The 12,596-nt window shown below is 42.6% G+C and overlaps 1 pseudogene across 1 annotated transcript in view; it reads left to right on the forward strand.

The window, feature by feature from the left end:
- Nucleotides 1–405: 405 nt before the first annotated feature.
- The window catches only part of LOC308098190 (tyrosinase-like), a 39,190-nt pseudogene continuing 26,999 nt past the window's right edge, over nt 406–12,596 (forward strand). Inside the window, exons 1-3 of the transcript XR_013934982.1 lie at nt 406–1,232; nt 2,026–2,236; nt 7,269–7,416. The product of XR_013934982.1 is annotated as a tyrosinase-like (transcript). The remainder of the gene's footprint in view (nt 1,233–2,025; nt 2,237–7,268; nt 7,417–12,596) is intronic.

Genomic DNA, 12,596 nt, shown 5'->3' on the forward strand with positions numbered 1-12,596 from the left:
AACAGTCCTAAGACAAGCATGAATTGAAGCATGGTCCAAGTTTATTCTGTGTTTGGGATTTCAATAACTGGGTCTTATCAGTACAGAGACTGCTTCCATCGCACGTTTCATGATGCAAAAGGGCCAATTAACTGCAAAGGTGAGACAGTGGGTGTGTAAAATACTTCATATGGTGATAATAGAGATTGATGACTTTTCAAAGGACAGGGGGAGGTTAGTTGAGGACATGGGGAGATCCATGTTATACCTGCTAAACTTGCTTTTGTTTTGTTTTGTCACAAGGCCAAGGGGAGGGAGGAGGAACATAAACTGAATTGTTATAAGGAAGATTGAGTTAATAATTCAGTACTGTACATTAGCTCTTGTCACTGTTAGTTGTGTAGGCTGACTTTTAACTGGTCCATCATGAGGAGCCTGTGTGTGGCCCTATAAGCCTGCTGTTTATAGGGTCTTGTGTATGCCAGGTCCCCCGACCGTGTGCCAATTCAGAGGGGCTACGGACCAAGGAGTGCTGCCCGGTGTGGAAGGGTGATGGATCAGCTTGTGGTGAATTATCAGGCCGTGGAAGCTGCGAAGACGTGACTGTGACAAATGAGCCTGATGGGCACGGTGGTGACTACCATGACAAAGATGACAGAGGGAAATGGCCATTAAAATTCTTCAACAGGACTTGCCACTGTGTCAGGAATTACAGTGGCTTTGACTGCGGCGCGTGCCTCTATGGTTACTCGGGCCCGGACTGCTCCCAGTACCGGGAAATGGTGAGACAGAACATCATGATGCTATCGGTTCCCGAACAACAGAAGTTCATCTCCTACCTTGTCCTGGCAAAGAAAACCATCAACCCTGACTATGTCATCATCACAGCAACGAGGATGGAGATGGGTGACAACGGCAAGAACCCCAAGTTTTCTGAAATCAACACCTATGATCTGTTCACCTGGCTGCACTACTATGCGACACGTGACACCTTGCGTGGAAAGAACAAAGACCCATGGGTGGACATTGACTTTGCCCATGAATCTTTTGGCTTCGGACCCTGGCACCGTCACTTTCTGCTGTTTGTGGAGAATGAGATAAGGAAATTGACTAAAGATTTTTACTTCACCATCCCCTACTGGGACTGGAGAGACGAGACCGAATGTGATGTGTGCACTGATGCTCTGATGGGCGGACGCAATGCCTTAAACCACAACCTCATCAGTCCTGATTCTGTCTTCTCCTCTTGGCAGGTAAGGCAACTATAGTGTGAAAGCAAGGGTGTGTGTGTGTGTGTGTGTGTGTGTGTGTGTGTGTGTGTGTGTGTGTGTGTGTGTGTGTGTGTGTGTGTGTGTGTGTGTGTGTGTGTGTGTGTGTGTGTGTGTGTGTGTGAGGAGGCGTTGTTTCCTTTACCCATGATTGTTGTCTGCTGTGTTTGATTGTATGTAACAATGTTCTGCCTTATATGCACTTTGTAACTGGCTGTTTTCCCATTATCTGACTGCACTGGTAGTGTTTATGTCCTTTATACAAGGCATTCTTGTACTTCTGTTTATGTGGACATAAATAAATATTTCAAATGTGTGTGTGTGTGTGTGTGTGTGTGTGTGTGTGTGTGTGTGTGTGTGTGTGTGTGTGTGTGTGTGTGTGTGTGTGTGTGTGTGTGTGTGTGTGCGTGCGCGCCCGCGTGCCTAATGTCCCTTTCCATTCTTAACAGAAATCAAATATATATGATCGTAGTCTACTTCATTTCACCTTCTTTCTAATGTTACACTCTCATGTAAAGCATGTGACCTCTTTGATAGACATACCCTGCTGTTCCAGTGAGCTTAAACATGTTTGGTGGATGCAACTCTTTCAGTGTTGAAGGCCTCTTCAGTAGCCCAGTATGGCCGATTTGAGTTTGGAACGGCTGTATATTCTGTAGGTCTCTTCATCTTTTAAGCTGTGTGTGTGTGTGTGTGTGTGTGTGTGTGTGTGTGTGTGTGTGTGTGTGTGTGTGTGTGTGTGTGTGTGTGTGTGTGTGTGTGTGTGTGTGTGTGTTAGGTGATCTGCACCCACCTGAAGGAATATGACAAACGAGGGGTGTTGTGCAACACCACGGGGGAGGGACCACTGTTGCGTAACCCAGGGAACCCAGGCAACTCGTATCGACTCCCGACCTCAGCTGACGTGGAGGACACGTTGAAGTTCCCCGAATACGATACAAAACCCATGACCAAATATGGCAATTACAGCTTCAGAAACGCCCTGGAGGGTATGGTATCCCCCCCACACACACACCCTCCTCTTGAAACTGTAAAACTTTGGGAGCCTGTATGAGAAGGATGTATCCCACTCTTTTACGTAAACCTCTTTTGAGAATCAGACCATGCCCAGACAGGGCGAAAGCAGTACAACATAAGAACAAAACAAATTCAACCAAAAAAGAGTGTGGTCTAGCCAACACCAACTGCCCTGGGTTGGCTGTGTCAGTTTGCTTGCCACCTGCATGCTGCAGTACTGCAGTATATTATGTCTGTCACTTTTTCCCAAAATCAATTTGAATGAATCCAAAGTTAAAGTTAATAATCAAAAGCATTCCCTAAACAATTATTGTCATCGGGTGGATAGGCTTGTTAGTGTGGTTGCCCGAATGGGCAACCAGACTATTGTTTTACAGAAACTTTATTCTTTCTTTATTTATAGATAAACAATATTTCTACTTGCATCACAGCCCACAGTTTATTTTTCCCAATTTAGTGCCATATGTCAAAATGACCGGCTTCACCGGGAATCGTGTGCTTGTATTTTGCTAGGAGATTGGTTGCATAGTTTTATTGATATTGATTTATTAGTGCATTAAATTTCCCCATCCACTTTAATGAAAAAGTGAAAAAACTCAAATGCAAGTATTTTTTTCTCTGAAACCGTAAGAGCTAGAGTTACCAGATTTGGTGGGGAGGTTCATGATTTAGTCCGAAATTATTTAAAAAACACATTACACCAGTCGGCCTCATGGTGGCGCTATAACAGCCCACTTTACGTTTTTGGCCTATAACTTTTGAACCGTAGGTCCTAGAATAAAAATCTTTTCCCCCCTAGATTCCTTGGGTCATGACGCAACTCCCCATATAGGCCACGCCCATTTGCGTCAGGATAGATTTTCCGCCATTTTGAATTTTCTTCAAAACACACTTTTAGCTCCTCCTCCCACATATTTTCTCCAAATTTCACAAAAATCAGTACACATGATCTCTGGACCCATGCGATAATCTGGAGTGAAACAGAATTTTGATAGTCCGTACCGTTCGTCCGTAAATGGCTTCCGAAGTTAGTAGGAGGGGCCTGTTTTACCAAAAAGGCCAAAAATCACGAACGAAACGTCCGGTCAATCCCAAATTTGAATCAAATGTCGAGGGTGGTTTACTCAACGAATCTCCAAAAGCATTTCCACTTTGATCCACAGGGGGCGCCACAAATGCACAAAACGTAACCGTTTGATGCAAAAACATGATTTTTGGGGGGATCACTCCTCTCAAAATGAAAAGCAGGTGATCTCAGGAGTTACAGGACGATGTCATTGGCCCGCTACATTTGTGGGAGGGGCCTATTTATTTAGTGGGAGGGGCCTATTTCTTAAAATCAAAACGCCATGTATCATGAACGCAGGATCCAATCATCACCAAATTCGAATGGCACGTTGCGCGGCCTCCGACGGTATTCCTCCAAGCGTATTCCTCAAGTCCCGGCGGCCACGACCGGCGTCAGACTATTGTTATAGATAAACTTTATTCTTTCTTTATTTTTAGTGTGGTTGCCCTAACAGGGCAACCAGACTATAGTACTTGATGAACTTTAATAATCTTCTTCCGGATAAACAATACTTTGGCACACTACTCCTCCCACAGTTTTTCCCCCCCAATTTAGTGCCATATGTCAAAATGACCGGCCTCACCGGGAATCGTGTGCTTGTATTTTGCTAAGAGATTGGTTACATAGTTTTATTGATATTGATTTATTAGTGCATTAAATGTCCCCATCCACTTTAATGGAAAAGTAAAAAAACTCAAATTCAAGTATTTCTTTCTCAGAAACTGTAAGAGCTAGAGTTACCAGATTTGGAGGGGAGGTTCATAATTTAGTGCAAAATTATTAAAAAAATAATTACACCAATCGGCCTGATGGTGGCGCTATAACAGCCCACTTTACGTTTTGGCTTATAACTCTTGAACCGTTGGTCTTAAAATAAAAATATTTTTTCCCCTAGATTCCTTGGGTCATTACGCAACTCCCTATATAGGCCACGCCCATTTGCGACAGGTTAGATTTTCCGCCATTTTGAATTTTCTTCAAAACACACTTTTTGCACCTTTTCCTAATTTTTTTTCCCAAATCTCACAAAAATCGGTACACGTGATCTATGGACCCATGCAATAAACGTCTCCAAGCGGAAATGTGATAGTCCATACCGTTCGTCCGTAATTTGATTCCAAAGTTAGTGGGAGGAGCCCGTTTTACCAAAAATGCCAAAAATCACGAACGAAACGTCCAATCGATCCCAAATTTGAATCACATGTCGAAGGTGGTTTACTCAACAAATCTCCAAAAGCATTTCCACTTTGACCCATAGGGGGCACCACAACTGTGCAAAACGTAACCGTTTGATGCAAAAACATGATTTTTGGGGGGATCACTCCTCTCAAATTGAAAAGCAGGTGATCTCAGGAGTGACATGACGTTGTCATTGGCCCGCTACATTTGTGGGAGGGGCTTATTTATTTTAGTGGGAGGGGCCTATTTCTTCAAATCAAAACGCCATGTATCACGAACACAGGATCCAATCAGCACCAAATTCGAATGGCACGTCACGCGACCTCCGACGGTATTCCTCCAAGCGTATTCCTCAAGTCCCGGCGGCCGCGACCGGCGTCGGCGCAACCACACTTTGCAATTGCCCTGAATTGCGACAATTCTAGTTGTTACTGTATTTCTTCTGGAACACAGTGAGTTAAAGAGAGAGTGTTAAAGGAGGAGTTCACCCAAAAAAATATTTATTTTCTATCAATTGCACACCCCATTAAGCCTTGAATACATGGATTTATTTTGGTTTTTGTCGCATTCCTAAGCCAATAATTTGATGCCCGGGTGTATTTCCGGTAGGAGACACAAATAATCTACTTTGTGTCTCCTACCGGATACATTAGCCGGTAGGAGACAGGAATCAAATTATTAGCTTAGGAATGCGACAAAAACACAAATAAATCCATGGATTCAAGGCTTCATGGGGTGTGCAATTGATAGAAAATAAGTAATTTTTTGGGTGAACTACTCCTTTAACAATAATGAACACACTTACAGTCTATGAAACAAGGCAAGCTCATTTCTGGCAAAAGAACGTCATAAAATTAAAGAACGGTTGTAAAACAACATTAAGAAATCAACTTTTCTGACGGCTTGTGCCAAATTGTGCTGTGGTGTTCCTCACAGAAGCATACTAGGGACTTTACCGTTCCTAATTTACGTTAAGGACATGATATCAGCATGTGACTAACTTTTTGTTACCACCGCGCTGACTTATCTGGTGCGATATCCTCTTAGACCAATGACATTTAAATAAGTGATCTCACTCAGACTGACAACAGTGAGTTAATTGTTTTAATTTCTTCACCATGTGAATAAAGGTAACTCCAGACCAATCCTAGTCGGCCCGATTTTGGGCCGACTTGGCGTCGGGAAGCGTCGTCCAGTCGGTTAGGGGTCCGTCGGGGGGTCCGTCGGGACCTTTTCGGCCGACCCAGAGCCGACCGAACATGTTCAGCTTTTTAGCCGACTGGTAGAGCAGTGGCAGTGACAACAGAGGGCTGTCGGTGTTGCCACATTATGTGAGAGAAACAAGCGACCATGTCTATGAAAACCTACATTCACTGTTTCTCGTTGTTGCTCCCAGAGAGAGAGATTGATTGATTTGACCTTCTTTTGCGCTGTGGTGATGTAATTTATTGGGAGCAGGTGTGTAAGATTCCAATAGTATAAACATTTTAATTGGCTTTCATATACTCTTAATATATTTTTTTCAAATTAGATTTGGCCTGATCGAAATGTGCTCAGTTTTGGCTATTTTCTGGGTGCTAATTTCAATAAATTAATTAATGTATTTAATTTTGATTATTCGAATAACCGTTTTAAAAAATGTTGTGTACACGTCAGCAGTGGTGGAAAAAGTACTCAAAAGTTTTACTTGAGTAAAAGTATCAATGCGCGATTTTCCTGTCAATACGGTTTTTTTTAGGGCGGTTTCATACTGGGTTCGTTTGAATCAAACCGTTCCCGAGTACGCTTGGCTGGCCAGCATTCACACTGGCCAAGATTCTAACGCACTCGAGACCATTTTCATTTCAACAATACACATCCAAAGCAGTGCATCCGATCGTCAGTGCAGGAAGGATCAGGCAGAGAGTGACTGGGTGACAGCTGTCAAAACCCGCCGCTGGCTACTGCTTGCAATCCGACTAGTGACATAAATACACTAATATCAGCGTATCCAATCAATAAAATCCAATGGCCATGTGAACATGAATGAATAAAGGTCCAAAGTAAAAAGCTGGATAAAAGTTACGGTGTTAAAATGATAAAAGGAAAAATGTAGAGGAGCAGCTGGCGTCAGCGTCTGCCTCTGTCAGCGTGGTTACACATAGGACAAATCACATTGCTTTCACCTGCTGCTGCTGTGCGGAGTGTGCGCTACAGGGCATATCTCCGCCAAGCCAGGGTGACCTACCCAGGCTCATGAAATTCATATGCAGGCATAGTAGCCAATTAGAATGAAATCTGCAAAAACGGACTCATATACTGATACAGAACCATATATTGGCAACATAAGAACAAAACAAATTCAACCAAAAAAGAGTGTGGTCTAGCCAACACCAACTGCCCTGGGTTGGCTGTGTCAGTTTGCTTGCCACCTGCATGCTGCAGTACTGCAGTATATTATGTCTGTCACTTTTTCCCAAAATCAATTTGAATGAATCCAAAGTTAAAGTTAATAATCACAAGCATTCCCTAAACAATTATTGTCATCGGGTGGATAGGCTAGTTGTTACTGTATTTCTTCTGGAACACAGCGAGTTAAAGAGAGAGTATTAAAGGAGGAGTTCTGTTGCAGTCTGTTGCAGTCTGAAGTAGTCTGAAGTAGTCTGTTTGGTCTGGAGACATCTTTAGGGACAAACGTTTTGGCTATCCAGCCTTAGTCAGTGTCACACTCTCTCTCTCTTCTTGTCATATCTTTTAACTCTGCTTCCACTCTGCAGGTTTCATCGACCCACACACAGGCTTGAATCTCGATGGTGGACACTACATGCACAATGTTGTGCACATGTACATGAATGGCACCATGTCAGATGTCCCAGGCTCATCCAATGACCCCGTATTCTTTGTACACCATGCCTACGTAGACAGGTGCAGTATAGCACACATTTCAATTTGCACACACACACACTCACACACACACACACACACACACACACACACACACACACACACACACACACACACACACACACACACACACACACACACACACACACACACACACACACACACACATACACTTTAACAATTTATTTATGTCCACACAAAAGAAATGTATACAAGGACACAAATATTACGGTGCAGCAAGGTTACATCCACAAAGTCCAGGCATAATGTCCTCATGATACAACAAGCATGTCATGTGACCCAGCCCTCCATGGGCACCAGCAGCAGTGTCTCCGTATGGCGGCTGACAATCATAGCAGAGACAGCACAACACTCTGCCAGCCCTCCTGCCTCGTTTCTGGGCATCCCAAGTTGTAGAAACCCGCTCTAACAACCAGTCTGCGGGCATATACCGGGCTGGACCACCAGAGGAAACGAAGTTCCAAGTCCACTCCCGCACTGCCGCCCGGTGTCAAAGTGCTCTCCGTAGCTGCTCCCATGAGCCCGAAAGTCCACCCATTGTTGTTCTGCCGCTAGTGGACACATCGCTAGATGGACACCGGGTCTTTATCCACCGCCGGGTGGTAGTTACACCGCCTCTCTTCCCGGTATAGCTGGTCAAGGGAAGGGCCGCCAGGCAGCGTTGGCTGTCGGTATACTCCATCGGTCAGCAGCACCTTCTTGTACGCAAGCTTGCGACCGTAATGAAGCACACAGTCCCCAGAAGTTGCGAATGCATCTTAAATGTGCACCTACTACATTAACGGTGGTAGTTACAATGGGGCAGTTTAACGTCATGCCCAGGACACACAAGTTTACAGCACCTGGTATTCCCAGGCGGTCTCCCATCCAAGTACTAACCAGGCACACACACACACACACACACACACACACACACACACACACACACACACACACACACACACACACACACACACACACACACACACACACACACACACACATGCAAGAGCACCATGCATACATGTTGCCTACTACATGTGTACTGTACACAAACACAATCTTCTGTATTTCACATGCACAACATCATTTCTATACACCTGCATTTACGGGAGAAGCGCTTCAATAATCTCGCCCAGTTCTCGGGGCTTGCAAATCTATCAAATATGATTTTATTGAAAGGCAATCAAATGCTAGAGCTTAAAAAGCAAACGTCGGGCAATGTCCGACGTTACATCTGAGCAGCAGCATCAGAGTTCATGTCGTAAAATGATTGTGAATGTTATTGTCATTACAATTTACTGTAATCTGTAATAGAATAATAATATTCCATTCGGGTGAAGTTTTTGATCATTTATTAGGAAGATTCAGGCAGAGAGCAACAGCATACAGATCATTCAGAGCCAGGCCTCCTGGCCTGACCAACAGCCCATTCGGGGCACAAGCCTCCTCAACCTCCTCTACCACAGTTCTTTATACTCCACATTGTACCAAAGAGGCTTTTCTAAATGGTCTTATAAGGTATGGACTAAATATAAGAGAGACACAACCATAGCTACACAAATACACATAGCTGAGACAGTGACAGTAGCATGAAGGATTCAGATCAGCTGTTCCATTTACAGCTGTAGGTGAGTTACATTTAGCACATTCATGTGTAGAGTGGTTGACTAAAGACCCCTGCTGTGAGTTTAAACCTTCTTAGTTCAGATAAAGTTAGATAGTACAGAAATGATAGAAGAACAGGTTGGCATTCTAATTTATCCATTACATTCCAGAGTTTTTTTCTTTTTGTACATGAATATTCATGTACATACGACAGGTGATTTATAGAATGCCAAATCAATAGACATTTTCCTACCTACATGTTGATATAGCTATATATTTACTCAACCATTTTTGTAGAGCTCTCTCTCTCTCTCATTTTCTAGAATTTAGTATATGTGAAATCTTTTATCTGGTTGGACATTAAATCTCTGTTTTTCAAGGCAAAGGGCCCTTAGCACGCTGGCTAATTGGGGCGATACGCGTGTCTAAACACTTCTCTCCCTTCTAAACGTTAAAAGGCCAGAGACTATGCAGTCAAAACAAATATTTCCACATTTATGGCCAATGCCCAGTTGACTAATTTTTTCTTTTAGATATCAGCTTTTATCTAAAATTCCTATATTAATTTATTCAGATAAATATCAAACATATCACATGAAACATATTACAGACTAATAGACCTGGTTGTTTTAGGTTTGAAAGCTCTGAAAGCCTCTCACTCATAATGTCAAATCTATCTCTGTTTGTATGTTAAATCTCTGTTTCTCAAGACTGAGGGCTCCATACAGATTCATTTACCAATTCGGACCGCCTTTCACGGATTGATTTTGACAGTTTCCTTACACAACCTAGTTTCCTTTTAAGGACTTTGCACCGGAGTACAGGTATTTTCCGAATTTCACGGAGGGCTCGTCTTCCACGACCTAATTTCCTAATTTGGCTTTCACCAACTTTGCACCGGAGTACAGGTATTTTCCGAATTTCACGGAGGGCTCGTCTTCCACGACCTAATTTCCTAATTTGGCTTTCACCAACTTTGCACCGGAGTACAGGTATTTTCCGAATTTCACGGAGGGCTCGCTTTTCACGACCTAATTTATCTCACCCCAGACGTTGATATGCCAGAGATTAGGCAGTATGAACAAATATTTTCAGTTAGATATTGAATATAGTTTTCCAGTCTTCATGGCTCTTTCCTCCATCTTCACTTGGCGTACAGGTCCATTTGGTTATGTCTCTGACAGCGATCTCCACTTTGCTAGTGGTTCCAGTAGTGCCTCTCACGTGCAGCATGTCTCTCTGTGGCAGTGATCTCCATTGGGCTGGTGGGTCCCAGTTCAGTGGCTCTCAAATGCTCTCTGTGGCTCTCTGTGCCTTGTCCTCCTGCTGTGGCAAAGTCTCTTGTTGTCTGTATGGTGTCGATTTCGTCACCTCTGCTGCTGCATGGTGACATTGTTGGTGCTGCTCCCATGGCTGGTGACCATGCATGCTCTGCTCCTTCCCTCTGTGGCTTGAAGCTTGTGGTTTCCTTGTTGTCATCACAGACAGAATAGATCGGTCTGCGAGGTTCCAATCGTGTAGACCTTGTTGCAGAAGATCATCAAAAGTTGATTCTGCATAGCTTGCTTCTGTGGCGGTCTGCTCTTTGTCCTCCATCGTCTGGATCTGGTCCGGATCTGCTTTGAGAAAATCTTTTTCCCAAAAAGAATCCTTCACCCTTAAGTTCTTTTGATCAAGTATCCATAATCATAATTAGTTATGAAATATGAAATATTGATCCTGCCTCGACAACGCCAAATGTAATAGAATAATAATATTCCATTCAGGTGAAGTTTTTGATCATTTATTAGGAAGATTCAGGCAGAGAGCAACAGCATACAGATCATTCAGAGCCAGGCCTCCTGGCCTGACCAACAGCCCATTCGGGGCACAAGCCTCCTCAACCTCCTCTACCACAGTTCTTTATACTCCACATTGTACCAAAGAGGCTTTTCTAAATGGTCTTATAAGGTATGGACTAAATATAAGAGAGACACAACCATAGCTACACAAATACACATAGCTGAGACAGTGACAGTAGCATGAAGGATTCAGATCAGCTGTTCCATTTACAGCTGTAGGTGAGTTACATTTAGCACATTCATGTGTAGAGTGGTTGACTAAAGACCCCTGCTGTGAGTTTAAACCTTCTTAGTTCAGATAAAGTTAGATAGTACAGAAATGATAGAAGAACAGGTTGGCATTCTAATTTATCCATTACAAATCGACAAAAGTGTGAATGTTAATTCCTTGAGTCTATACATTGTGTTTTTATCGCCGGTGCCAGTATTATTATTATTATTATTGTTATTAATTGACAGGCTACTCAGGCCTTTGTGAGCCCCCCAAGCAGTTTTTAAGTTGCTTGATTCAGTATTTAGATATTTGATATTCATTTTATCAGACAGGCCCCCTTCCTATACAAACCCACTGTAATTTCAAACTCCATTTTAACCATGTTAGATTAATCGGAAACACCCGTCCTTGGTTCTGGTGACTGATATTGTCCTTCTAATACGTGAGGAGACCGTGTTTTTGGGCGGTGAAACCGCCCCTATAAGTGAGGTTTGGAAATTTGTACAATTATCCTGCGCTGTGATTGGCCAAAAATTTACCCCGCCTAACCCTGCACCGTGATTGGCCAATCACAATCTATTCAGGACTGTGATTGGCCAGTGTCACATGACACATGTGCATAGCCCTATATAAGAAACCATAACTTTAAAAAAAAACATAAATTTGTTTTTTTTAAGTTATGGTTTCGTCCATCATAAAGAGTGTTTCAATAAATGTATTTATCTTTTGTACATGATTGGTTGACTCCATTCAGTATTGTGATTAGCTAGCAAGACACATGCTGTGATTGGCTAGTGATACATATGACGAAACTAATCTAAAACCACTGTGATGTGACACTAGTATATTACTTAGATACTGTCCATTTCGTGAGAACAGTAAAGAAGAACTCAAAGATCACTATGGCTGAAATGAGAAAAGGGAAAACCGATATTGAGAAGAAAATAGAAAGTCTTCCTAGAAGTGGCCCTTTCAGATCAAAGCATATATCAGAAAAGGTTAAAGATGGAATTGTGACAAAGCACAGATCTGGCCAAGGTTACAGAAGAATTTCAGGTAAACTTAAGATTTCTAAGAACACAGTTACCAACATAATCCATAAATGTAAGAGACCAGCCTTGGTGGGAAACGTAAAGAAGAACCCAAAAATCGCTATGTTTGAAATGGGAAAAGAGGAAAAGGATAAAATGAAAATGGTAAGATCAAAGGGTATTCCAGAAGAGCTCAAAGACAGAATTGTGGCAAAGCACAGATCTGGCCAAACTTACAAAAGAATTGCCGCTGCAGTTAAGATTTCTGAGAACGCAGTAGCCAAGATAATCGGTAAATGGAAGATGTTTGAGAAAAGCAAGAGTCTTCCTAGAAGTGGTGATTTGGCCAAAGGACTTACACAACAACAGAGGCTAAAAAACTTCAAAACCACTGTCAAATATGGCCCAATTCATTCATTTTCTTTCAACAATGTATAACAGAAGATGTTTTTTTTTAAATAAATAATCCAAAAATAATTTAGTATGTATATATGTATATATACAAAC

Source organism: Gymnoscopelus braueri, assembly GCF_963280865.1.
Source record: "Gymnoscopelus braueri genome assembly, chromosome: 13".
NCBI lineage: Eukaryota > Metazoa > Chordata > Actinopteri > Myctophiformes > Myctophidae > Gymnoscopelus > Gymnoscopelus braueri.